Source organism: Syngnathus scovelli, chromosome 3, assembly GCF_024217435.2.
Source record: "Syngnathus scovelli strain Florida chromosome 3, RoL_Ssco_1.2, whole genome shotgun sequence".
In the NCBI taxonomy this organism is placed as follows: Eukaryota; Metazoa; Chordata; class Actinopteri; order Syngnathiformes; family Syngnathidae; genus Syngnathus; species Syngnathus scovelli.
The window spans coordinates 12275828-12288724 of NC_090849.1; positions in this window are offsets into that span (position 1 = coordinate 12275828).

Below are 12897 nucleotides of genomic sequence, written 5' to 3' on the forward strand. Positions count from 1 at the left end.
TAATAAAACACATAATAATAATAAGCATCCCCGCACCGAGCTCCCTTGGCAGCTAAAATGGGAGAAAATCTGCCAATTAAACTGAGAAATGTTTTAAATCGGAAAAGGTTAATAATCTGTCTAAATTAAAGATCAATTGAACATTATTAAGATTATTCCATTTTTGTGGGTTCTATCTGCTGCACATTTAAATTCCACCCTGTAGAGTACACACTGCTGTTTGTAGAAACAATATTTTTTTCAAAACAACAAATTATGTCAAATTGTTTGTGCAAAAAACAAGTTTGATGTCTGAAAAGTGTTATTCAACAAAAATGGAAATTATGCTAATCTTTGAGTCATTCTTGATTTTCATGTAGTAGCATTTCCAAGCTTTGTAGCCGATAGATTAGGTAGATAGGTCAAAATGTTTAATGGACACTTTTTAATCAGTTGGAAAAAAATGTATGTATAACAATAGTTTACATTGATACAATAATGTACAGTATAGAAACTATTCAGGAACTATTCATAATGTCAGACCTTACCCATTCAACAACAACACATTCTCAAAACTGGGACACTGTTTTGGCTACCACCTAATGAAGACATAAGCGAGTGTATGATTGTCCACTGGATTTTAGTCAATATTCTAAGTTAGTGTATTTCTTTTCAGAGACACTGGTCTGCCTGATATCCTCTAGCAGCAGCAGCCTATTTGGTTGACCAATCAGCCATTCACATGGAGATGTCGGAAGGCAACCCAGGGCGAGTGATCCTCGCAATACTATGGCTTTCCTAAACAATCTCTTTTCATTTTCCCAATATTTTCCATCCCCCTACTGTTTTACAGACTTCTTTTTCTTGGGTTTTTGCTATTCATTTTATCTTCGTCCTCTGGCTCAATTTCTCGCTTAAAACACACACACAAAAGGCCTGCCAGTTTGGAGAGCCTTTCAGCTGCATCTTATTGGTCTGCCTGACAGTCTCATCTTAGTGGGGGTGAAGCAGAGGACACTTTGTAACACCGTGCCCCACGAGCAGTGATTGCTTAAGCATAGCCCACGACGTGAAGGACTGGTGAAAACACGCAAATGACACTAGCTCGCCAGCTGTGAGGACTGGCTCTAAGAGCATTATATTCTCACGTCTGGCACAAGTTGCAACTATCAGCTCACACATCCCTAATGATGTATACATGTACCTGTTGAGTTGTACATTACGATTTTTTTGCAATAGTCAACGGACGAGAACCCAGAAACAAAATGCTCATGTATTAGAATTTGATTGCACAAGTGAACCTTTTTTTTTTTTAAATCAGAGACTTTTCTAGATTAATTTTTGTGCTGATGCTGAAACTACCCTTGTGTTTTCTCTAGCACATCAGGTGTTAGTTATAATAATAATATTAATAATAATAATAATAATAATAATAATAATAATAATAATCCATCCATCCATTTTCTGAACCGCTTAGTCCCCACGGGGGTCGCGGGCGTGCTGGAGCCTATCCCAGCCGTCATCGGGCAGTAGGCGGGGGACACCCTGAACCGGTTGCCAGCCAATCGCAGGGCACACAGAGACAGACAACCATTCGCACTCACACCTAGGGACAATTTGGAGTTTTCAATCGGCCTACCAAACATGTTTTTGGAATGTGGGAGGAAACCGGAGTGCCCGGAGAAAACCCACGCGGGCCCGGGGAGAACATGCAAACTCCACACAGGGAGGGCCGGAGGTGGAATCAAACCCGCAACCTCCTAACTGTAAGGCGGACATGCTACCCAGTGCGCCACCAAAATAATAATAATAATAATAATAATAATAATAATAATAATAATAATAATAATAATAATAATTATCAATTAGCAAACCTCATGACTCAAGTGTTAATTTAAACAACAGTTAGAACTTTGGGGATGAAACACCATAGCTATAATTGCAACACATGGTAAAATCTATATTGTGCATGCTTTATAGGCCAAACGTAAACACAAAAATGTGAAAATATCTCAAAACATTAACTGAAAAAAAATATAGGCAGATTCAATCTGTGCCAAAAACACCTTTAGTGACACATAAAGCCTTCTCTGATTAAAATTTCCTGTTGACCACTGTTCAGGGACAATCTTTTCAAGTACCCGTGGGATAATTTAACCAGAGGTCGTATTCCTGTCTCAGGTTGTATCTGTCTGCAGAATAAGGGCACACATAAAAAAGGATGAACTTGGAACCTCAAACATTATCTACCTTGTTGGGTGGTTGAGTTCAGCAGTTCTTGATGTTGTTCTTGATCTGTCTTTGGATTCATTGTATTGTACTGACGTCTTATGTGTGTTTGATGTGCGCTTGCTAATTTGACGAACACTCCCTTTTATAATAACATGTCTGTCATTGTGGGTAAACAGACACTGTAGCAGCGAAAGAAAACACAGACGTCTCGAGTTGAAAAGCGGAAGTATGGCATTTTAAGGTTGCATTAGAAGGCAGTATAAATTACTTCTTCACCATTACTATGAATGACAGTTAGAATTTCACAAATTCTGACAATGATAGTGTAAAGCAGGGGTGAAAAATTCAATTCAGTTCTTATTAATTTCATGTCAACTGGCCTGGCCATATTTTTGTGTCATTAAAATATGACAATCTTAAATATTAAATTGTGTTCAACATTTATGACAAAAACATCTTTATGTGCATGGGGGAAGTTGACGTTTCCTGAGTAATTGACATCATGGTATGAGCAGAATTCATGTTTATCAAAGAAACGCCCTTGACCGACCAACGAAAAGGCGATGGTAAATAAAACAAAATATGTCATATGCAACAAAGTTTTTTTTTGTATGCATAAAAGTGAGTTACCCAGACGTATATTTAGTATATTGCAAAGAAAGTTTTTTTTTCTTGCCAACATTGCTCTTTTACAGTGCACCCATTTCGGGTCCATTCCAGAATCATTCGCTTAACATCGGTGTGTGAGTCTGTGAGTTCTTGTTTGTGGTTTTCGAGAGATCATGTGCGATCACGTGAGATTTCTGCCTTGGAGAACATTGATGGTGGAAGATGATATGTGTTGAGATTATTGGATGAATCAGATGACACATAATACAGCCCAAACTGCTAGACTTATTTTCTGTCTGTCACAGATAAATCTTCTAAAATCTGAAAAATGATGTGTGGACACGGCCATAACTGTTCCCAACTTACCATTTACCGTATTTTCCGTACTATAAGGTGCACCTAAAAACCTCCAATTTTCTCAAAAGCCGACAGTGCGTGTTATAATCTGGTGCGCCTTATATATGAACCAATATGGATTCGTGGATGAGGACTAATTTATTAAAGTAAGCTTCACGTGTTTATTTTGTGTGTTGCGTGATATTAACGTTTGAGCAACATTGAGTTATTGATATATTGTTATTGGTTTCACTATTTCGAGTGTTACCATATTGTGATTGCATTAACGTTTCAGCAACGTTGAGTTATTTATTCTATGCACTTTATAATCTGGTGCGCCTTATATATGAACAAAGTTTTAAAATGGGCCATTCATTGAAGGTGCACCTTATAATCCGGTGCGCCTTATAGCGTGGAAAATACGGTACCTCTTCTTGTGTATATCGGACAATCGCAATTAACAGTTTATTTTTTGAAAGTCAAAAAAATTTTTTGTCCTTTAACTGCTGTCTTGAAGGGGTGCTCATTTGTTTATTAGGAGCTCCTTGTAAAAAGACCCTCAGACCATACTTGACTTTGAAAGAGAGAGCAGAAGAAAACTGGGGAAAATAGGGACAAGCAACAAGGCAAAATAATAAAATTGGCAAGTTAAGTATAAAGAACAAAAACAAGATGAAGCAAAAAAAGGGACATAAGGTAGGATAAGACTGAGGGGAAAATATTAGGAGCGTAAGATGTTGACACAAAAGAGATATGGAGTACAATATTGTATGTGAAAAAGAATGAGCTACTGTTATCAGAGGCACATGTCCCTACAAGTTGCAAAAGTGAAAAGAGGATTAGAGTACATACTGTAGAAAACTGGGCTGGAGGATGAGTACTGAATTAGAACAAGACCCACGAGGAGGAGGAGGAGGTAGTAAGGGAGGAGGTGAAGGAGAGGAGCAATAGGGAGAGACATAGAGCACGGTACTGATATAGCGAGACATCATTCTGATGAATGAACATGAGGAAGGTAAAAGGGGATACCATATCAAACAGTGACATTGCTCTACACCCCTCAACGTACGCTAACAATGCAGAATCACCGTTGCCATTTCAATGAGATGCAGCAGCTCGCCAGTATTTTCAATGAATGCAGATGTTTTTGGCGCAATACTACGATAAAACCAAAGATCACCTTGTCGTGTGAGTGTTGCAAGCTAATAAAAGTCCCCCCCCCCCCCGTTAGTGTTAAGGCCATGATTCCACTCCAATGACTTGTTACAAATAAGAAAGTTTCACAGTTGTTAAACACCAGTTTATTGCTACAAACTCTGGTGCTTGTCCACCTTCACTGATGCAGGCATTATGCTGTCACAGGTGCTATAGTAGAATGAACACGTTTGTTGTAGGAAGCAGTATAGTCTTGAATATATCTTATATTTATAAAATGATCATTTTAAAAATCTATTGATCCATTTGCCTAATGCGCCATTAAAAATAACTGGTGACGGAAAATGACATCATGGTACCCAAGGGCTCACCTTCAGCATCGTATGGCTAAACCCAGAAAACTGGTGAGCCCTGATTGGTTGTTACATGAGGCCTTTAAACACAGAATTGTCATTTTCAATCACAATGCTGTGTTTGGAGTTTTTTGAGTATGTAAGGGCCTTCACCTTTTACACAGACATTAAGTAAAGTGTTGCTACAATTGTGTGTTTTTACGTAATGCAGAACATAAGACTTTCAGTGTGACATTTAAAGTACCGTACTTTCCGCACCATAAGGCGCTTCGAGTTAAAAGGCGCAGACTGAATTGCGGGGTCTATTTTGTATTTAAGCCACACATAGGGTGCACCGCATTATAGGGTGCATGCATGCCATGACTTACGGTAAACAAAAAAAAACCAAAAAACGGCACGGTAGCAAGACAGTGAGTTCGGTTGTACTTTATTCTACTGTTTAACCATGAACTCACATTATGGTTAATCGATATTCATACGCAAATCCGTCCAAATCCTCATCTTCTGTATCCAAATTAACAGTTGGGCAAGTTCGCCATTAAACATGCCAAGTTCACTCTCGTCATTGTCTCATCGTTGTCACGTTGCTCTTCTGCAATGATCCTGCTCTAATTGTGCCTCATAAGCATGTCTCTTTGTCTATGCAATTTTAGAGGGTCCTAATGCTGTTTGCTTTGCACAAACGATAGTATTTATTTATCAACGGCGGCGGAGGCTTTTAAGTGCGCCTTATGGTGCGGAAAATACGGTACTTGCAGGGGTGTAACCATTTCTTTCAACACAACAGAACAGTTGAAGTGATTGTTCACTTTCCTCAACTTAACATGAGCTTTCATGGTCACAGCACAAAAGCTAATGCGGGAAGACATTACACACAGACTCCTGAAAAGCATTTAAGAGAAGAAATTGCAGTTGCGGTAGGAATGGCATGTTAACGCAGAGCAATGCGATTACCAATCTGAATGGCCACAAAATGAATTGGCTATAATAGCTTAGTTCATGACATTGCTACATCATTCTTTTCCTGTCTGCCCCTCTTGCAAACACTAATTCATAACTGATAATACTTTGACAGTGGAAAAAAATAGCTGAGCTGTCTCGAAGAGTTCTTGCTGGTTGGAAATTGGATTGCCTTGACTTTTTTTTTTTTTTCAAAAGTGAGAAGAATATTAAGTAAAAAAATGTTTGGGTGATACCAATTTATTCTGCAAATGAATATCATTATGCAACTTCCATACTGTTGTAAAACACAACTATGTATTGTCGTTTGCCATTAACCTATCTACCTCCTTTGCATTACTCTGCCATATGCCATGGAAATAATGTCTACCTCGTTAATGAGCTTTTATACATGTTTGTGTTTTTGCTGTACAGATACGGTGAAATGACCTGTTCGCTGCTTGGTCAACTTCACTAATCGCTTGTATCGTGGAATGGGGTCTTCGGGCAGCTAGGTGCAATATTTCTTATGGGAGACAAGTCCAAATATGCAAGATTAATTTCTCAGTGTCACATCAATAGCATTTTCCAGATAATCAGTTCAGAGGCATTGAAGAAAATAGTTCAGAGTCAGTAGGTGTTACATAAAATGAGATTAAGCCAACATTTTATCCCATGCATTAAATACTACATTTTGGTGACCCAATAACTATAAGATGAGTCATTTAAGAATTACAAGTTACACACACTTCCCTAAATACTGAAATGTGTGGTTTTGAAATTTACTTGACTATCCAAACAAGATCCCCGCCAGCCATGGAGAGTGTACAGCAAGTTACACACACCTCCCTAAATACTGAAATGTGTGGTTTTGTAATTTACTTGACTATCCAAACATAATCCCCGGCAGCCATTGAGAGTGACAATCTTGTTTCGCTATGTCCAATAAACTAACAACTTCTCACCAACTCCGGTTCTCAAGGGCTCCTATCCAGTCTGTTTTAGGTGCAGCCTGACGACACCACACCAACTCCAGTCCTCAAGGGCTCCTATCCACCCTGTTTTAGATGCAGCTTGATTACACCTGATTCAAATGCAGCAAACTCTATCAAAGCCTGATAATTATCCTAATTATTTGAATCAGGTGTTTGGGGATGCATCTAAAACAGGCTGGATAGGGGTCCTCGAGGACCAGACTCTTTGACCCCTGATAGACTGTGCAACAAGTGAGGGGGAGGGAACCCCCACTGGACCTGCTGTATGCCAAGTGCCAATGTTCTTGTAGTATATTTAGTTAGAAAATAATGATTTATGTAGTCATTAATTTCCTTATTCATTTATAATTTTAATGTTATGAATAATATTATTAATCTTGTAATACAGGGGTGTCAAACTCATTTTTTTTCACGGGCCGCATTGTAGTCATAGCTTCTTTCGGAGGGCCATTATGACTGTCAACCCAAATAAATGTATGAGCACCTCATATTATTTACAGTAAAAGCTACAAAACAAACTGACAAATAACTCGTTTTGAAATCAGATGAGTAAAAACTGGTCAAATATTTAAACAAAAAGATATTCAAAGTGAAGACAATTGGCAATTCTAGTAATGACACATGAATTTGATGCACAATTTGTCTTCGCGGGCCACATAAAATTAAGTGGCGGGCTATATCTGGCCCCTGGGCTTTGACTTTGACACCTATGATGTAATATAATATTTTATCGTAGTATAGTCAGAGCAATTTGTTACAACTGGAGTTGTTGTTTTGCTCTATAAATAAAATGGACTTGATCCAAGTGGCACATTTGCTGCAATGCAGCTTTATTTATGATCCTACATATTTCAAACACATGCTAACCACTTCATTAGGGCCACCTAACTGAAGATCAAATAACAGCAGTGAAGGACTGTATAACTGTACTAAAATCCTTTCAGTAAAAATAGTTGCTAGAGTGAATGGTTTATTTGCAATATCGATAATTATTTAGTTGATGAAACTGCACGTCATATACGATATACGTATAATGAAGTTTGTTTTCTTCTTCATTTTCTTCTTTGTCTTCTTTACAGCAGCATATGAATATGTTTTCAATATATTAATACACTTTCAAATCATTTAGGAATGTCTGGCTTTTAAAATGTTTTGGGCAAGGTATGGTGCAAATAAAGCACTATATAGCACGATATAAGTTTTCTGCAATTACTATTTAGGTTTTTTTTGGGGGGCTGGGAAAGCCATACCCCCACTCACCGGAAATTATGATTCCACTCAGGAGTCATTCGCCGGCGTTGCCATGAGTGACGATTGCGAATTATAGGAGAGTCCAGGCACTAATATCCACAGTAAATATAGTATCAATGTCACTTTGTTAACAATGAGGCCTTGACTTTTTTTGCCTCTCAAAACCAGCTGACGGCTTGATTACACAAGATGGCCTATCCTAACCAATCATGGATGTCAAATGGGAGTAATTACATTCTACTAAGAGATTGGAAGGAGAGATGTTGAGGGATATAATCATAAAATGCAGATGTGAAGAGAATGAGAGAAGAAAAGAGCTCCATAATGACTGCTGCTTAGGTCATCTAGCGTACTAGCTGCTTATTTTAGTCCCTTGTATTGGGAAGCTAAATGGTGGCGTGGCCCTCAACTGAAGTGCCAGTGTTTGAGGTTGACCTTGCCCTGCCTTTAGCACATGAACACACAACTACTTCAGATTCCTTTCAATCTATCAAGAGGAAATGGGTCATGGTAATGACTGACAGCTTCACTTAAGGGTTTTTACGAAGAAACGCAGGGTATGAATTGTGTCTGTCATGGAGCATCTAGCTCACAAATATTTCATTTTCTACTGCAGCCAAACTCAGGTGCAACAGTTTGACACACGCACGCACACATACACACACACACACGTACACACACACACACACACACAAACACACACATATAACGTACTGTTCTGTCAGGTGACTGACTGGCAATATACTGAATCCGCTTCTGGCAGGGGGCTCTGCTAGATGTTCCCAGCAGACCCTCATAATAGATTTGGGTCTGCCAGATCGGCCTGCCATTTCCCCCGATCATCAGAGCCACCACACCACCAAGTGCTCAAGACAAGCAGCCGCAAGTACGATGGCCAACCCCAAAGTTGATGTTGGACCTCGACTTAGGGTGTCCTAGTGTATGGCTTTTATAGCTTGCGCTTAGTCATTCCCTTTCAGGTCTCACTCTCATTCCCCACATGAGCATAGAATTTCCCATCAAAGTTATGGAATTCACAGTGTCCATCACACACTCCAAGGACTGCAGAAAGATCAGAGGGACCCTTTACTCGCTTCCATTGGAGTTAACCCCAATGCACAGGCACCGAGCAGGGGGGCAATACGTATTCCCACACCTGCTCAGCACCTCTCTGTGGGCAACTCCTGAGTGGAAGCATATCCAACCTCTCTCAAGGGCACTGGGACCAGAGCCAAAGCTCTGTGTCTAGAGAAGCAGAACTATCCATCCATCCATCCATTTTCTGAACCGCTTAGTCCCCACGGGGGTCGCGGGCGTGCTGGAGCCTATCCCAGCCGTCATCGGGCAGTAGGCGGGGGACACCCTGAACTGGTTGGCAGCCAATCGCAGGGCACACAGAGACAGACAACCAATCGCACTCACACTCACACCTAGGGACAATTTGGAGTCTTCAATCGGCCTACCAAGCATGTTTTTGGAATGTGGGAGGAAACCGGAGTGCCCGGAGAAAACCCACGCGGGCCCGGGGAGAACATGCAAACTCCACACAGGGAGGGCCGGAGGTGGAATCGAACCCGCACCCTCCTAACTGTGAGGCGGACGTGCTACCCAGTGCGCCACCGAGCCGCCTAAGCAGAACTATTTTAGAAAAAAAAAAGCCAAATACAGTTCAAGATTGAAGTCTTGGGTTACATTTTAAAGAGATGTTTTGTTGTACAACTTCGATGTCAATAAAAGCATTCAACTTTAGTTTGGTTAAGTTTAGTTTATTCACGCAATATCCAAGACATACAACATAATACAACAAACAGTATTACACAGTCGGATGCGTGAAAAGTCACCCCAAGCAAGCTATTTAAAGCTTTTAATAGGGGGCCCAATTTTCCATAAGTATCAGATATTGGCCAGATATCCTTACATTATGGACAACATGAAACTGGAAGAGCCACTGTACATCAATGGTATGAGTGAAGCTGTTAACAGTTTCAAATGTTTAAAAAAAAACTACAACAATGAAAACAAACAACAGAAACTCTTGTCATAATATATATGGCTGGTGGAATACTAGAGACATGTTATACCTGCACCCGACTAATGCCATTAAGCCCTCTCAGTAATCTGCCTGCCTCTTCAATGGGTATGGGTTAATTGTGGGTCGATGCCATGAGCCATGTGGTTACTCTTTGCATAGCAATATTTACCATAGTTAATCGAGACAAGCCACTTGTCTCACGTCAGGAATTTGTCATGGCACATCACCAAACACTAATGTCCCAAAAAGTATAAATATACCGTATTTTCCGCACTATAAGGCGCACCGGATTATAAGGTGCACCTTCAATGAATGGCCCATTTTAAAACTTTGTCCATATATAAAATGCACCGGATTATAAGGCGTACCTTCAATGAATGGCCCATTTTAAAACTTTGTCCATATATAAGATGTATACATTTGGCCGTACTTTGGACACGCCTGCTGTAGTGGCTCAATATTGGTCCATATATAAGGCGCACCTGATTATAAGGCGCACTGTCGGCTTTTGAGAAAATTGGAGGTTTTAGGAGCGCCTTCTAGTGCGGAAAATACGGTACTGAAATAATGATGATGAGCTAGTCTCAATTTTCTCACTGAAATATACTTTCATATGAAATCTAGGCCTTCCAATTAAATGGCTGATGTACTTGAAAAAAGGCACAACTCCCGTTTTATGAAATGCAACAAGTGATATGCAGGTTAATTTTACCTTCTAGCATCTCATGGAAGGGCATTTAGATTGTCTACCTATTCCTATACCACACTAGCATACTGCAGCTAGATGAGGAAAGATACCGTACATAATTTGTAGTAAACATTTCCTCACTTGACAATCAAGTGAACTAATTCCAATAATTCGCTGCGGCACACCTAAAGCATTTCTCATAGCATATAAATGTGTCACGCCAAAATTGATGGAATTCACTGCAGTAGCCTGCACAACACATGGAAAGAGTGGGTGGTCGTGCCGTCATCAATACAACAACAATATATCCCACTTATATATTTCAACTATCTACTTCATTTCAGTACAAGTAATATGTACCAGTACATTATTTTGGATTCAAGGGCCTATTAATCATTGCATTGAGCTGTGTGACGTTGTGGATCATGACCAGTGTGACATGGCTCATTAATATCTTTTGAACTAATGAAGCATCCGTATGCTTCAGTCCTCCCGTGGCAGCTGCACATAGATAAATGATAGATGCTCTTGAGACACGGGGTGATGGTGTGTAGAATATTTACGTGAATAATGCGAACTTTATTGAATATGAACAATTCTGTCTCAGGAGTCACACAGAGAGACGGTCCATGGCCCCATTAGGGACTGCCAGACAGCTTTGTGAAGTCCACTTCCCAATCACTGGCTGTCACTGTGATGAATCGCACAAGGAGTGGCTATAAGTGGCCTAGACACTCTGACTGAGCAGAGGTCAGTTGTGCCTCTCACTCCCACTGATCAAGGCTCTGATTTGTGGAGGATGCTTTGATTCCAAGTCTGCTCCTCAGAGGGAGGTTGATGCATTCACAGCTACATTTTATTATTCTTAGACACTGGGCTGCATTTGCAGGCACCAAAAATTACTTTTCTTAATGGTGTTAAAGGTATTCCTTAGAAGAATTTATTTAAGTATCGGTTGAAGGAACAGGGAGTTTTAGACATGGAGGGATTTTATGAGAAAACAAGGTTTGTTGGCGCATATTTAAACCAAGTTGCACCCAAATGTTTTATGCCTAAATCAGACAGATGAGAAACACAATTTGATTGAAATGGTGGAGTGTGTACACACACCATACGATGGTTTCCAAAGAGGACGGAGAAAGAGAAAAGATTTGAGAAATTTGACTTTATTTCACTTGAGTCTTCTTATTTCAGCTCCTGCATAAAGCAACAAACTTTTTTATTTTAAACATCGACGTTTGGTCTGGACGTTTGGATTGCACACATGAGACAAAGTGGAAACGGAAGTCCCTATCCTTGGCAGACTTGCAAGCATGCTGAAATGGTCCATTGGACAGAGTGAGAGTTTAAGGACCATTACAAGGAAGGACAAAAACCCACATCCGTCTGTCTTCAGTTTTTTTTGTCCCTCGTTCTCCGTCTGCAAAATGGGCGTCCATCCATGACAAATCAATAGACTTTTGTATACAATTTGGGAAACTAGTATTATAAAAAGTGAATTAAAGAACCTTGCGTTTTGCATAGAATGTATACAGTTTTAAGAAAAGCAGGGCTTCACATATTTAACACACTTTTAATGAAACATAGATAAGAATCTTAGCATTATTCTTGAGGTTAATGCCAGATTATGAGAATGAACCCTGTAATCCCTCAGACATAATACCCCTCACAGGCTGGTCGTCTGATTCGGAATAGCCACCGAGGGTGTTTGCTGGCACACGTATTACGAAGTGGAGGCACGGTGCTACAGGTGCAGCTAATTAGGTTAATAATGGACACGGTAATTAGGGATTATCTCCTTGGTGGGACTCAATGAGAGTTTTGGGTTGACTTGTCTGGATTACATCCGCCAGGAGGGAGATGACATTTGAAAACTCCATCATGAAACAGATAGGAACATCGAGATCTGCTGTGTCCTGTCATTTGTAGGGTAATTATTTTCGTAATCGTAATGAGTGGTCATTATGTTCTAATTTCGGATGAGTGAAATATCAACGTCTCCATGACAGAAAGCTGTCAAACCTTTTAACATACTTGGCCAATAAAACATTTTCTGATTCTCTTCAGTTTGAACATAAAATATCTTGTCCCTATGTAATCATTTGAAGATATATGTTGAAAAGGATTTGAAAATCAATGTTTTCTGTTTTACACAATTGTTTTTATTTCTCAGCACATAAACCCGTGACACAAATCTATAAACAACTAAAATATTCCCCCAAATATTTTTGATAAAGTTGTGCTGAATATTGAATGCACATTTAGCTAAGCAACTGTTAAATGCCAATAGGTAGGAATTATATTTAAGTGAGGTTCACTCATGCCCAT